This window comes from Vombatus ursinus, unplaced genomic scaffold (genome assembly GCF_900497805.2).
Source record: "Vombatus ursinus unplaced genomic scaffold, bare-nosed wombat genome assembly UNPS02014820.1, whole genome shotgun sequence".
NCBI lineage: Eukaryota > Metazoa > Chordata > Mammalia > Diprotodontia > Vombatidae > Vombatus > Vombatus ursinus.
In genome coordinates, this window is record NW_020954598.1 from 19,082,049 (window position 1) to 19,096,528 (window position 14,480).

Here is a 14,480-nt window from a genome sequence, read left to right on the forward strand (position 1 = left end):
GTGTGTGTGTGTGTGTGTGTGTGTGTGTGTGTGTGTGTATGTTTGTGTGTATCCCAGTAGGGCAGAAGTCATGAAATAACAGAATGAGACAAAGAGCTGAGAAATTTAGCAATTTTTAAAGGGGTACTAAGTTATCAATGTATTTTGCTGCTGAGCCAATACATAGATTTTACTACTCATTTTTGATTTAATCTTTGCATGTGTATTTTTTGTGATACTGCTCTGATTAGACTAGTGCTTTTCTTCCTAAATTTTGCCAGTGGTCTTATAGACCAGTAGTTCTCAAACTTTTTGGTCTCAAAACCCCATTACACTCTTAATTATTGGGGACATCCCTAAAAGAGCTTATCTTACTGATACTTACTTTTTTAGAAATAGTATTATTATGAAAATAGTTTTGACCCTAGGGATTCCTGGATCACATTTTGAGAACTGGTCATTATCTAGTGGAATGTCACTTCCCTTTTCAAAAACAAAATATGGTAGATTAAAGTCATATCTTGAGGCATAGATTATAATAATTTGACTCCTTTTTACTGTTAAGCTAAAACTGAAATTTTTACTATGAAATTGGCATTAATATAATCTGTTTGGGAGTAATAATATCAGTACAGCAGTGTGCCAGCTATCTAGCAAACTCATCTATTGAGAGCACAGCTCAGAAACCAGGAAGTGAGCAAAACAGACCTTTAGTCATCCAAAATATTTGTCACAAAGCACATGTATTGATATAAAAAAATTCTTGTGGCCCTCACTCAACCTTACTTTTTTTGTGCAGTTGTTTCAGTCACGACTGACTCTTTTTGACTCTATTTGGGATTTTCTTGGCAAAGATACCAGAGTGGTTTGCCGTTTCCTTTTCCAGCTCATTTTACAGATGAGGAAACTAAGGCAAACAGGGGTAGGTGACTTGCCCAGGGTCACACCACTAGTGTCTAAGGCTGAATTTGAACTTAGGTCTTCCTGACTTCCGACCTGGCACTCTATCCACTGTGCCGCCTAGTTGCCCTCAAACTTACTTTACATATAGCTTAAAGAAGCTTGATGATTTGGTTTCCAAATCCATAGTGGCAAATTAGAAGCAGAATTGTTATGGGCAGACACACTGACAGCTGATGCCTAGAAGCCAGGAGCAGACAGAAAAACTACAAGTAGCCAGCCTGAAAGACTGCTATCTTGGGCCATTTTAATGTAAGGGCAGATGGTTCAATAAATTCTTACAGTATGAAGTGTATCACAACAGGTTAAAGTAATTGATGTTTGCATAGTAATGAATAGAATCTCAGAATTGGAATATACCTTTGAGGACATCTAGTTTTCGCTCTACCTGAACAAACAACTTCCTTGACAAGCAGTCTTCCCAAATCATCAAGAAAAGACCAAGTCCTATTCATTAACCTATTTTAAAAAGTAGTGGAAATAATATGATGCATTTTAGAGAGATTTCCATCCAAAAGGTTTAAAATAAAGTTTTAGTCTCCAAAGAGAATAGTAAACTCTTGGCCATTTGAAAAACTGAATTATCAAGAATGAGTTATTTTACAAGGTTCTAATTAGTTGAGATTTTACTAGATATTTACTGATTAGCATTTTTATAGCAATTTGGTATTTGCAAAAAGCACTTTCTTCACAATAAATCATTGTTGTTATAATTTTGTTAATAGAAAACAAAACCTGTGAGTACCAGTGAGTATTTATGGGTTTAGTAACTAATGTCAAGTATTAGACCAAACATACAGAGAGGTATTTTAATAAAAGATTAGAAGAGTTAAGCATTTTTATAATTGCATGAGAGGAGTGAATTTTATAACCAATTTTTTCTGTAAGGTTAAATTTAGAGTTCCACTATAGTCAAGGTCCTTTAAATTTTTCTCGTGGCTTACATTGATGTATAATAGTGCAGTACATTTGGAAGCACATTATAGTATATTAGTATAGTGCATTTTGAACCTTTTGTCTCACTGTGAATAATACTATTGCCAGCTTGAGAAAGTTAGTGTCTTTGACGAAATGATTAGTCTTACTTTTTTTCCATTTTTGACCAAAATGCTTTGGGAGTTGCCTTTTTACTAGTGTTAACATACGAGTCGTAGAGAATTCATGCTAAATGGCAAGAAGCTAGAATGACTGTCTTTATTATGCGTTCAGTTTTTAAAACTGTCAGTGTTATGGTGTTTCCCAGGCTACCTAATTGAAAGTAGAGTTTGCAAATGTCTTTGGAAGTAGCATGTAAGATTATTATGACAAGGTATTGTTGCTGTTAGAGTAGTGATTGTTAAGTTCTTTGATCTTATTCTGCCCTCTGGACTTTGTTCATTTTGTTTACATCCACGTTTGTCGCTGCTAACCTGTTTTTTAAAAATACAAATAGAAATTTCCAAGATAATTGGATTTTTATAGTTACTGAAAAAAGTTAAAAACAAAACAGAAACAAAAAACAAAATGTGATGAAATTGGTTAGATGTGACATTCTTTCCAGGGTGAAGGGGGTGTGTGTGTGTGTTAGGGTAACAGAAGTGATTTGAAGTAAGTGGTCTTGAAAAAAATTGAAAAATTTGAGTTGTTCTACCCTAGATTGGTTTATTTCATACTCAGTCTCTGTCTATTAACACAATTTTTGTTATATTAAAATTCTTTATGTCTTAGTGGAAATGTGGGGAATAAGGGATGAGTTATCACTGGACAGATTGTCCTGAGGATAATTAAATACTTTCTTAGTTTGGTAAGGAGATGAGGGTACATATAAAATGTAATACTTGCTTGATTTTGTATTTCAGGGCCAATTTAATGCAAATGATGCAGTTATTTAAGATTTTGTTACCATGTTACACAAATTCCTGATCAAAGCAAGAAGGGATTGTTAATGAATTTTGTTATTTCTATAAGAACATATGCCTAAATCCTTGAAAATTGGTTGGAAACCAGGATTTGATATTAAAACTAAGTATTACACTAAATCAGTAACTTTTGGGGTTTTTTTTTTCTGTGCTGCCAAAATAAATTGTTCTTCAAATTTTTGATGAGCACCCGAATAATATTACTAGACTGTGAAACCATTCTAGATTATTAGAAAATGTTTCATTTGTTTCTAAGATAGTTGGAATAGCATTGGTTAGAGTTCAAGTGATCTGAGGCCCCAGACACTTTTACAAATAAACTTTACTCTGAAAAAAAAGATGTGTTTATAAGATAGGCTTGGGTTGGAAAAAGTACTGGGAAATAGAGAAGAGAAGAAAAGATGAATGCAAAAGAGTAAGTCGTCTGTGCTAAAAGAGTATCATTAAAAATCTATCATTTAAAATTATTGTGCTTTTGGGAGGCATATTTGCTAAGAATTAACATACATTTTAGATTTTCTCAGTTAACTTGGAAAACAAATACAGAAAATGAGGAGCTTGTTGCCACTGTACCTTCCTACTAAGGTAAAAAAACCTCATGTAGCATAGGGGGAAAAGAGTCCTGATATTGGAATAAGAAGATCTAGATTAAAAATTATTAGACCATGAACAAATCACTCAAATTTTCTGGGCCTCAGTTTCTGCATCTATAATATGTTCCTAATAATATTTATTCACTTACCTTAAAGAATTGTTGTGAGGATCAAATGAAACAGTAAGTATGTGAGGGCACTTTACCTGTGTAACATGTAGGGAAAAGTTAGTTAATACTATGACCATTTTGAATGGAAATCTTTCCAAGATGTTTTGCTCCTTGCTTTTTTAAAATCATGTACTGAATGTAGTTTTTTGTTTGTTTGTTTTTGGTGAGGCAATTGGGGTTAAGTGACTTGCCCAGAGTCACACAGCTAGTGAGTGTTATGTCTGAGGTCAGATTTGAACTCTGGTCCTCCTGACTCCAAGGCTCTATCTACTGCGCCACCTAGCCACCCCCTGAATATAGTTTTAAAGAATCTAAAATTCAGAGCGATTGCGAAACAACCTACTTATTGTGGACATTTTGTCTCTGTTACTGAACTTAGAGAATAATTAGTTTTCTTGGAATCTTTTGCCTAGCAGGATTTTTTTTTTTTTTTTTTTGGCATTCTTTCGAGCTAATGAAGTAAGCCTGGTAAAAAATATTTTTCTTTATTTTGCTGATTTCTCTGATCACTTTAGAATTTTAGAAAAGTTTCCATGCATCTTCCAGGGGCAGCTGTAGCTTAATTCTTGTTTTGTCTTTCTGCTGGTCTCTCTCCTTCTGCCAAGATCATGTGGGAAAATGGGGATAATGTGAGGAGGGGACCATTGGGCTGGTTATTGTATGAATTAACGAGATCACAGATCTAGAGCTGGAAGAGATGTAAGAAGTCACCTAGGCCAACTTCATTTTACAGCTGAGGAAACTGAGGCCCAGAACAGTTAAGTGGTTTCCTTAAGGTCACCACTCAGGGAGTATAAGAGGTGGTAGTTAAACTGAGAGTTCCACCACCGCAGAGCCAGTGGCCTTTTCACTGTACCTCACGCAGAGTTAGTACTGTAGTGTTTTATAAAGAAATCATGGATAAAGGTTCCAAGAGACAGGCCCGGGCATTAAAGTACTAAATAGAAGGTTGAAGTTGGATCATTATATGCCAAACCTTTGTATATATGTAGTTTAACAAGAACTGTCTCTTTGTGTAGTGTTGCCTTTTTAACGTTTAAACCTTTCTTACTTCAACCCAAACAAGTTCTACCTGTTGAACTCTACATTTGTTCAGATAGTGTTGAATTTTGAATTGTTGTTTCTAATATGTTTTTCCATGTACTTTTAGTCTCCATGATTTTTTTTTCCCCTTAAAACTTGTAATTTCCAGAAAGTGCTAGGAACCTAGGCCTGAGAGACCAAAGAGCTATGTATTATCTTTCTGTCCAGTGTTTTTGGGGTAAGGGCTCAGGGAAAGGCTTTGAAAGAAATTGACTAAATTTTCAGTTTGTTATATTGTTATTTTTTGTGCTAGATGTAAAAATAATACTACTCCTTCACAGATCCTACCCCACTTATACATTCTCATATTGGCTATTCCTTTCCTTGTTTTCCTGTAATTCCTCCATGGAAGATAATATCCATTTAATTGCTGTAGGCTTGCCTTTAGATATATTTGCATTAACATTTAAAAAAGTTAACATTTTATAAAATTTTTCCCTTTCAGATACACAATTTTAAAATTGCTTTCTGTTTTCTCAGATGTGATTTAATTACTTGTTAGGGAAAAATTTTTTTCTAGATGTGTGTGGTGACACTTATAGTACTTATCTAGAGGTCACTTCTTTGGTAACCAATCATTAAAACACATTCCAAACTAGAAATAAGCAAATGAAGCCTCTGAGCCAGGGCAGCCTCATGGTGCAATGGAAAGAACAGGTGTTAGAGGCCCTGGGTTCAGGTTGAAGGACTCTGCCCGCTTACTACCTGTGTGTCTAATTTAAGCAAACTTTTTAATCTTTCTGGCCCCCTGGTTTATCATCTTTAAAGAAGAGAGGTATACCAGATGGCCTGTGACATATTTTGTTCCTCCATATTTTTGAACCTATGACTAGCCATCACATAATGCAACTCTTATCATAGTTTGTTAGCCAATTTTAACTACAAATAGCAACCTAGAAGAGAGTGGAGGGGGCTGCTTTAGACAGACACAGTGACAGAAATAACAGCTGACTGTCTAGCAAAGAAGAATCAGAAAAATATTCAAAATGTTATTAACCACAAAATACAGTGATAGATCATTATAATTTTCTTTATTTTGAAGGGATAAGCTTCAGTATTTCTGAGCTTTCTTCTCTCGTTTGTAAAACAGAGATGGAACGGGAGATTGGACTAAAATGTTCGCGTTTCCTTCTAGCTACTGTCTAAAATTTTTTAAGTTAAATTTTGTTTTCAATTCATAAGCATTTATGTTTTCTCCGTCTGTTCTCCTTCCAGTAAAAAAAGAAAAATAAAACCGATGTAACAAATATTCATAGTGATGTGAAACAAATTCCTATATTGGCCATGCCCAGAAATGAGTGTCTTCTCCATATTTAGTCTATCACTAGAAGGTAAGTTTCATTTGTTTCCTGGAATCATGGTTAGTCATTGTGTTGATCAGAGTTCTTAAATCTCTCAAGTTCATTTTTACATGTTGTTACAGAGGATAAGTTGTTTTAGTTCTTTTGTTTCACTTTCTATCAGTTCATGTTAAGTCTTCTCAGGTTTTTCTGTGACACTTCCTTTCATCATTTCTTACAGTATGATAGTATTCCATTACATTCATATACCATCCTTTGTGCAGCCATTCTGTAGTTGATGGGCATCCCATTAATTTCTAGTTCTTTGCTACTACAAAAAAAGAGCTGCTGTAAATATTTTGGTACTTACCAGTCCTTCTCCTCTTTGATATCTTTAGAAGTATAGTCCTAGTGGTAGTATCAATGCACAGTTTGGGAACTTTTTACAATAGTCCATCCAACTCCTGTAACATTCTATAAGTCTGTCTGGAAAACTCACTTAGGCGAAATAATCATGTTCTCCAACAATGTCAGATAACTGAGGCATTACTGTACCTCCAATTTTATAATTAAAATGAGTAGGAAAACTGAATTTACTTTAGGAATATGACTTTGTAAACAATTTACCAAGAATATTCCTATTTTGTGAAGTAAAGTACAAGTTATAATCATTTGTTTTTCCTGTGTTGATGGCATCCTTGACAATGTTTTATTTTGATCTGGTGTTTTCAATAGATCAGATTACTTTGGAATGTTAAATTCAATGATCTTTGACCAAAGTTTTAACGTTTTGAATTGAATTGAGAATCTACTGTTGATTTCAGTTCTATTAAATGTTAAGATGAAGATATGCTTCCAAAGGGGTATTTGTGTTTCATGTTTTCCAAATTCTGAATTTGATGTTAGGATTTTTGTTTTTTTTTGGTGGTGAGCTATTTTTTATACCACTTCCTTCATGGAACCTTGATTGATTCCTTCAGTCTGTAAAGATCTTAGCTCTATCATGGCCCCAGTATAGCACTTGATTTTCATCTTTCTTTATGTATTGTGTACTGTCTTTTATTGTAGTTATTATAGGTTGTATATTATCCTTCCCCTCCCCTCACCTGTGAGCTCAGTGAGGGCAAGGGACTGTGCCATATTTAATCTTTGTATTTCCCCCCTCCCAACATCTAGTACCATGCTCTGCACTTAATAATTATTTTTATATTTCAAAAGCCCAAGTTGCACACTTGTGTGTATTCTCCATCTGTTATGATGAGGAATCCTTTGGAAATGGGCCTCCCTAAAATTAGGTGGGCTGGTTCTCAGAGGATATACATACAATCTGTTGCTGGGCCTGTGATCAAACCTTCCTAGTTTGATAGGATCTCCTAGGGTTTCTTCTCTGGATTATATGTTCTTAGGATTTAGGTTCATATATGTAAGTGGGAAAAATTGGGTCGTTTGAATGGTTGTGCCACAGTAAGGAAAGGCATAACAAAGATGTGCTATAGTGGAAAGAGCCTTAGATTCTGAGTAAGAAGATCCCAGTTCTAATGCAGACTCTGTGATTTACTGCCTCTGTTACTCTATACAATTCATTTCCCCTTTCTGGATCATACATTCTTCATCTGTGAATTTAGACTGTTGGGCTAGACGATCTTTAAATTTTGGTTCCTTTTAACTCTCTTCATTTAATTCTTCTAATGTTTATTGAATAGTTAACCAGTGCAAGGCATTGGATTGGATACAAAGACAAAAAACAAGTCTATTTTACTAGGGGATACCAAAGTACGCTGGCAACTAGGTGGTATAGTGGATGGAACACCGGGCCTGGAGACAGGAAGATGAGTCTTTGTGAGAGCAGTCTGGCCCCATTCACTTAATTGATTGTATGAGCCTGGGCAAGTCACTTAACCCTGTCTGCCTCTGTTCTTCATCTGTAAAATGAGCTGGAGAAGGAAATGGCAAACCACTCCAATATCTTTGCTAAGAAAGCCCAAATGGAGTCATCAGGAGTCAGACAGGACTGAAAGGAGTGAAGAACAACAAAACCCCACATATCCAGATAAGTCAATACAAGATAATTTGAAGCTAGAAAAGCAATTAGGTGGCATCAGGAAAATCAGTGAGTGATGATTAAAATTAAGTTGAGCCTGAAGAAAATTTGAGGAATCTTAGAAGTGGAGGTGAGGAGAAAATATGTTCTATGTGTGGGAGTCAACCTCTGGCTTAGAGGTAGGAAATAGAATGTCAAGTTTGAGGAACAACTAGTAGGATGTTTTTGCTGGAATGTAAAGCCTATAAAGGGGGAATAATGTGAAATATTGGAAAAGGTTGTAGGAGTCAGCTTGTGCAGGGCTTTAAAAGTTAGGCTGAGGAGTATGCCCTGGAGGCAGTAGGGAACCACTGAAGGTTTTTGCCCAGAAACGTGGCTTGGTAGGATGTGTGCTTTAGGAGGATTATTTTGGGAACTTTGTGGAGAATGGAGAGGAGAGAGACTGGAAACAGGGAGACCAATGCCAGGGTCCAGGCAAGAAGGGATGAGGGCCTGAACTGAGGTCATTAGTAATGTGAGTAGAGAAAAAAAGAGAATGCATGCAAGAAATGTTGTAGAGTTTGTTACTGTTCAGTAGTGTCTGACTCTCTGTGACCTCATTTGGGGTTTTCTTGGCAGAGATATTGGAGTGATTTGCCATATCCTTCTCCAGCTCATTCTACAGATGAGGAACTAAGGCAAACAAGGCTAAGTGACTTGCCCAGGGTCATATAGTTGGTAAGTGTCTGAGGCCAGATTTGAACTCAGGAAGATGAATCTGCCTCATTCCCAGCCCTGTGTTCTATCCACTGGCCACCTAGTTGTAGGGATAGAATTGACAAAACTTGGTAACTGATAGGATATGAGAAGTGAGAAAGGAGGGAGAAAGTTCAAGAATGACTGTAGGTTGTGAGCCTGGGTGATTGGAGGAAAATAAGAAAGTTTAGAGGAGTGGACAGAATTTATTGGGGAAAAATAAGGAGTTCATTTTGGGAAATGTAGAGTTTGAAAAGGATAGGACATTCAGGTAGAGGTATAGCAGGCAGTTGATCCTGTAGGACTGGAATTCAAGAGAGGTAGAGAGATCTGGATATGTAAATTTGGGGGTCATCTGTGTAAGAGATGATAGTAGAACCCAGAGGAGCTGATACAGTCACTGAGACAGCGTACAGCAGAAATCTTAAGCTTTTTTGCCTCATGGACGAAAATGTTTTTAAATGCATAAAATAAAATACATAGCATTATAGAGGAAACCAATTTTGAAATACAGTTATTAAAAGATAAAAAAAAGTGAATTCACAAATTCCTGGTTATAAGAATGCCTGGTGTGTATCAGATTGGCCAACATGATAAAACAGGAAAACGATAAATGTTGGAGAAGATGTGGGAAAATTGGAACTCTAATGCTTGTTGGTGGAGTTGTGAAATGATCCAAGCATTTTGGAGAGTAATTTGAAACTATGCCCAAAGGGCTGTAAAAATGTGCATACCCTTTGATCCAACAATAGCAATTCTAGGGCTGTATCCCAAAGAGATCATAAAAATGGGAAAATGTACAAAAATATTTGTAGCAGCCCTTTTTGTGGTGGCAAAGAATTGGAAATTGAGGGGATGCCCATCAATTGGGGAATGGCTGAACTAGTTGAGGTATATGAATATAATGGAATACTACTGTGCTGTAAGAAATGATGAGCAGGCAGACTTCAGAAAAAACCTGGAAAGACTTGTATGGTTTGATACTGAGTGAAGTGAGCAGAACCAGGAGAATGTTGTACACAGTAACAGCCACATTGTGCAATGACTAACTGATAAACTTAGCCCTTCTCAGCAATGCAAGGATCTAAGACATCTCCAAAAGTCTCACAATGGAAAATGCTATGTACATCCAAAGAAAGAACTATGGAGTTTGAATGTAGATCAAAGCATACTATTTGCTCTTTTTTTTCTTCTGTTTTGTTTCCTCTTTCTTGTGGTTCCTTCTATTAGTTCTAATTCTTCCTTACAACATGACTAATGTGAAAGTATGTTTAATAGGAATGTCAGTGTATAGCCTATATCAGATTGTGCACAGTCTTGGGGAGGGAGAGAAAAATTTAAAACTCAAAAACTTATGGAAGTGATTGTTGATATATCAAAATAAATTAATAAAAAAATTTAAAAAAAGAATGCCTGGTATAAAGAGAAAAAAGAAAGTCTAATGGAACTGTAATCTTAGAGAATTAATTAACTAGTTGGATAATGTTGGCCAATCACTTTTCTTTTCTGGGCCTCAGTTCCACAAACTGCAAAATGAATGGTCTGGTTTAAATTATTTCCAAGATTCCTTCCAGTTCTAACATTCTATTTCCATCCAAAAGTGATATAGATAGCTAAGAACTAAACTGTAATTTAACATAAATTCATTCATGTCTTTGTCCACAAAATTTATAGAAGTTGAATATAGCAATGCACATGCAATGGTAGAATTTTGATTAGATCATATTAGATCTGTTGTGATTAAGCCTTTACCCCTCAGGCAATTAGGTGGTGGGATAGAATGCTGGGCCTGGAGTCAGGAAAGACCTGAGTTCAAATCCAGTCTCAGATACTTAGTAGCTTTGTGACCCTGGTCAAGTCACTCAGCCTCTTTATCTCAGTTTCTCCATCTTTAATATGGGATAAGAATAATACCTACCTCCCAGGGTTGTGAGGATTAAATCAGATAATATTTGTAAAGCATTTAGCACAGTTCCTAGCACGTGGGAGATGTTATATAAATGTTAGCTATTATTATTATTGTTGTTGTTGTTGTTGTTGTTGTTATCTAGGCTTGGGGTTGGGAAGACCTGAATTCAAATCTTACCTTCAAATATATACTGGCTGTGTAACCTTGGGCAATTGATTTAACTTGTCTAACTCAGTTTCTTCAACTATAAAATGGGGATAATAATAACACAGGTCAAATGAGATAATATTTGTAAAGTGGTTAGCAAGTACCTGGCACATAATAGGCACTTAATAAATGCCTGTTCCCTCCTGTACCTCTTCTTTGTGGTCTATTACTAGGACCATACTCAAGGCCCTTACATTTGTTTCATCTCATTTCTATGGGTACAGTAAATTGCTGTTTGATTAGAACCCAGAATGTGCTCTGAATTATGTCACCTGAAGAATTGTATTTTGTCCCTCTAGATGTGATTGCCCCAGGGATCACACTGTTGTTAATGTTAGTGAGTTACTGTTTTGATTATTGTCACCAATAATAGCATTCCTGAGCCTTTTATGATTTCTTGTCACTAAACCAAATTATTCTCATACAGTTTTTTTTTACAAAGAATCCTTTTTTCACTGTCTTCTTTTTAGTTAGCAAATCTCTTGTCTTAATTTAACATGAATAGAAGTATCTCTCACTTAGTAAAATAGGTGGATAACAAAGTAACTGAACATAGTTTAGTTAATTATTAAATGTATAGGTGATACTAGACATACTGCCCATCTCTCAAATCCTGTGCTTCATCACAGTATTGGAGGTAATTCTGAGTTCTCAAAGACTATGCCAGCTTAGTTTAGCTCTAGCAGATCCTATCAAACTGAAGAATCTTAGAGCAGTGATCTGGCGACAAACTATACATTTTTCATCTGAGGATCAACCTAGTCAAGCAAGTGATAACATTTTTTGGATGTAGCAACTCATGAAGATCATCTACTTAATGGGATTCCATCGATTCTAGTGAAGATATTACTTCATGTTGATGACATCACAGATTTTTTGAAGTTTTCACCGGGGGCGTCCCTTACACATGGGCAGGCAGGAAGCTACTCCAGATGTAGGACATTCTGTGGGTTGACACCCACTCAAAACCATAGTTTAGAAACTCTCACTACTGTGCTATCTTCCATCTTGCCTAGTGCTTCAGTAATAGAATCTTTTTGGTCCAGTATAGTTCTTGTTTTGTTTCAGTGGTCCATAGATGAAGAGCTCGGTTAAACCTGGTTTTCCTCTTCTCTTGCCTGTTCTTGCTTTGAATCCATTCACCAACTTAACCAACTCTGTGTATTCAGGAAACTATACTTTCTGCCCTCTGTTGACAGGTAGATTCTCAGGTCTGAGTCTTTCACTAACTCTCTTGAACAAGTCTGATAACTGTTATTATTATCCACTGCTCCTTTCACTACCAGTTTCTGCAGTACATGTGTAATACAAAGACAGAAGGCTTTTTACCCCTATGTTAAAAGATATTATTGAGAGGTAGCTTGAAGTAATGAATAGAGCTCTAAACTTGGAGACAGAGAGATTTAAGTTTGAATCCTGCCTCTGGCAGTTATTAGCTGTGTAACCCTGGGCAAGTCATTTGACCTGTTTCTTAATATAGAAAGTGGGGATAATAATAATACTTCTCTTCCCCCCTCCATTTAAGGATATTTAAGTATCAAATAAGATCATACATATAAAATGTTTGCAAACCTTAAGGTACTGTATAAATGTTAGTTATACATGGGGATCATATGGAAATGGTCCTTGGACAAGTAGCTCTTCTGTGATTTTATTCCTTGTGACTTTTGGAGTTATTCTCTTCTGCTTTTGTGGCTTGAGTGTCCCTGTCACCATAATAGTTTTTTATGGTGGGATTCCTTTTTTGTTTTCCCATTCTTCCAGACTACTTTGTGACTTTGGATTTGATATTAGAGCCAGACTGTGCACTTTTGGAGAGAACATCTAGGCTGTACTACTGCTGTTTTCTTGGGGTTATTGAGTTGTGTTTTCCCAAGATCTCAGGAACAGCTCAGGCTAGGGACCTACCATCTTTCAGTGTTCCCAGGGCAAGTCTTATTGCTTCCCCTTTGGTCTGAGTTTTGCAAGTTCCTGATGTGGGTTTGGGTTTGAACAACAGGCTTGTGGGCTTATGCCACCTTTGGAGTTTCAGTAGACTGCTGGTGGATCTGGCCACTTTTAGCCAGCTCTTCAGGTTTGGAGTCACACAACTACTAGGTTTCTCTTAGGTCTAGGATTCCTAGTCTGATTATTCCTCTGCAGGTTTCAGACTTGGTTGGAAGCTGAATCTCTGACTCTGCTCAGCTCCTAGAGTCAGAGCCACACAGCTCCTGTTTGCCTCTTCAACTGTTTCTTGTTCAGTGCACAATCTAGGGTTTGGGACCACTCCTTACCCTGGAAAGTCACCTCTGGAGGCAGGTCCCTTCCTCATTTGGCCCTGGATCTGTTACCTAGAACTGGATAGTGGGTGACGAAGTTGCTATTTGGCACCTATTTCTGCATCTTGCATGAGGTTGCAGTGCCATCGCATGGGACTAGGAGCTCGTTTTGCCCGTGGTGCAGATTCCTGGTCTTCTTTCAGTCTCTGAACCCTGGAATGCTCTCTGGGACCCACTCCTGGCCTTGCCCTGTTGCCATTGTCCACAGATCTCTCTATCTCCCTGTACCAAAATGGACTAAAAAAGTAACTTCCTGTGACATTTTCTTGGATTTACTGATCAGAACTTAGCCTGGTGCATTTTCTAGATGTTTGAAGGAATTTTGTAGAGGGGAGCTTGCTGTACTTTTTCCTGCTATTCTACCATCTTGGCCCTATCTCCTCCTGTTACTATTATATATTTAATATTTTACAGTCTGTTGGATAAAGTGGTAGATTAAAAAAATCTGCCTTTTGTAGTTGAATAAAAGTATTAGGCTATAAGCTTATCCCTTGCAGACTTACTCAAACCATCCTTGGTACAACTCCAATAGCTGACAGGACTTCAAGTACAATATGTTCTCATGTGATTTTGGTTTCCTCTGCAAAGTCTCCAAAACTTTTTTTTCCTCATGTAGCTTGGAGTTTGTGTGTATTTGGTGTGGTTACATGTATTAGAAATATTATTTTTAAGTGTTTTATGCGTCAACTTCCAGGTGATTGTGTGTAACATTTTGGCAGGTGATAGTGGTCCAGTTTCAGTACTGTTTAATGGTTTGAGTTCTTCAGGATAGTTTGAGATCTGCGTTTGTAATATGGAGATTTGCCACCAGGTCAGGTCTTGCTAGGTAGTCAGAAGGTGCTAAATTTTTGCAACCAATAGTATTGTGGTGCAAAGTTTCTACCGTTTCCTTGCATAATATACATTGATTACCAAGTCTGAACTCCTTACAGATAACCCTTATGTAGTTTCTGGTGTCAGTGACCTGGTACTGAATTCCATCTTAAACCTCTCAGGTAGGAGCAATATAATTTGTCATAGTTACTGGCCTTGTGGGTTGGACTAGTGTTCCCCCAAATCTCACCCAATGTAGGTTAAGCTAATTTCTCTTTAAAAGGTATTGAAACTGTACATGAGATTTAATTGGTTCAAAGAAGCTCAGGTTGGCATAACTTCTTGCTCATCCAAGTGAATAAAAAGACCTGTGGAGTTCAGGCCTTTTAGACTTGATGGAAAAGCTGCTTGTTACCATGCCCTTCCCTGATGACTACCGAACACAGATAGGTTTCCTGTTGGAGGTGGATGTACTCTATCCTTATTGAGTATCC

General features: G+C 36.8%; 1 protein-coding gene across 2 annotated transcripts in view; it reads left to right on the forward strand.

Annotated features, from left to right (window-relative positions):
* SFMBT1 (Scm like with four mbt domains 1) overlaps nucleotides 1-14,480 on the forward strand; it is a 160,446-nt gene that overhangs the window by 4,226 nt on the left and 141,740 nt on the right. Inside the window, exon 2 of one of the 2 annotated variants that reach the window (XM_027836938.1) lies at nucleotides 5,899-6,014. The exons of the other annotated variant lie outside the window; for it this stretch is intronic. The gene's annotated coding sequence lies outside the window, so the exon portion shown is untranslated. The remainder of the gene's footprint in view (nucleotides 1-5,898; nucleotides 6,015-14,480) is intronic. 2 annotated transcript variants of the gene reach the window in all.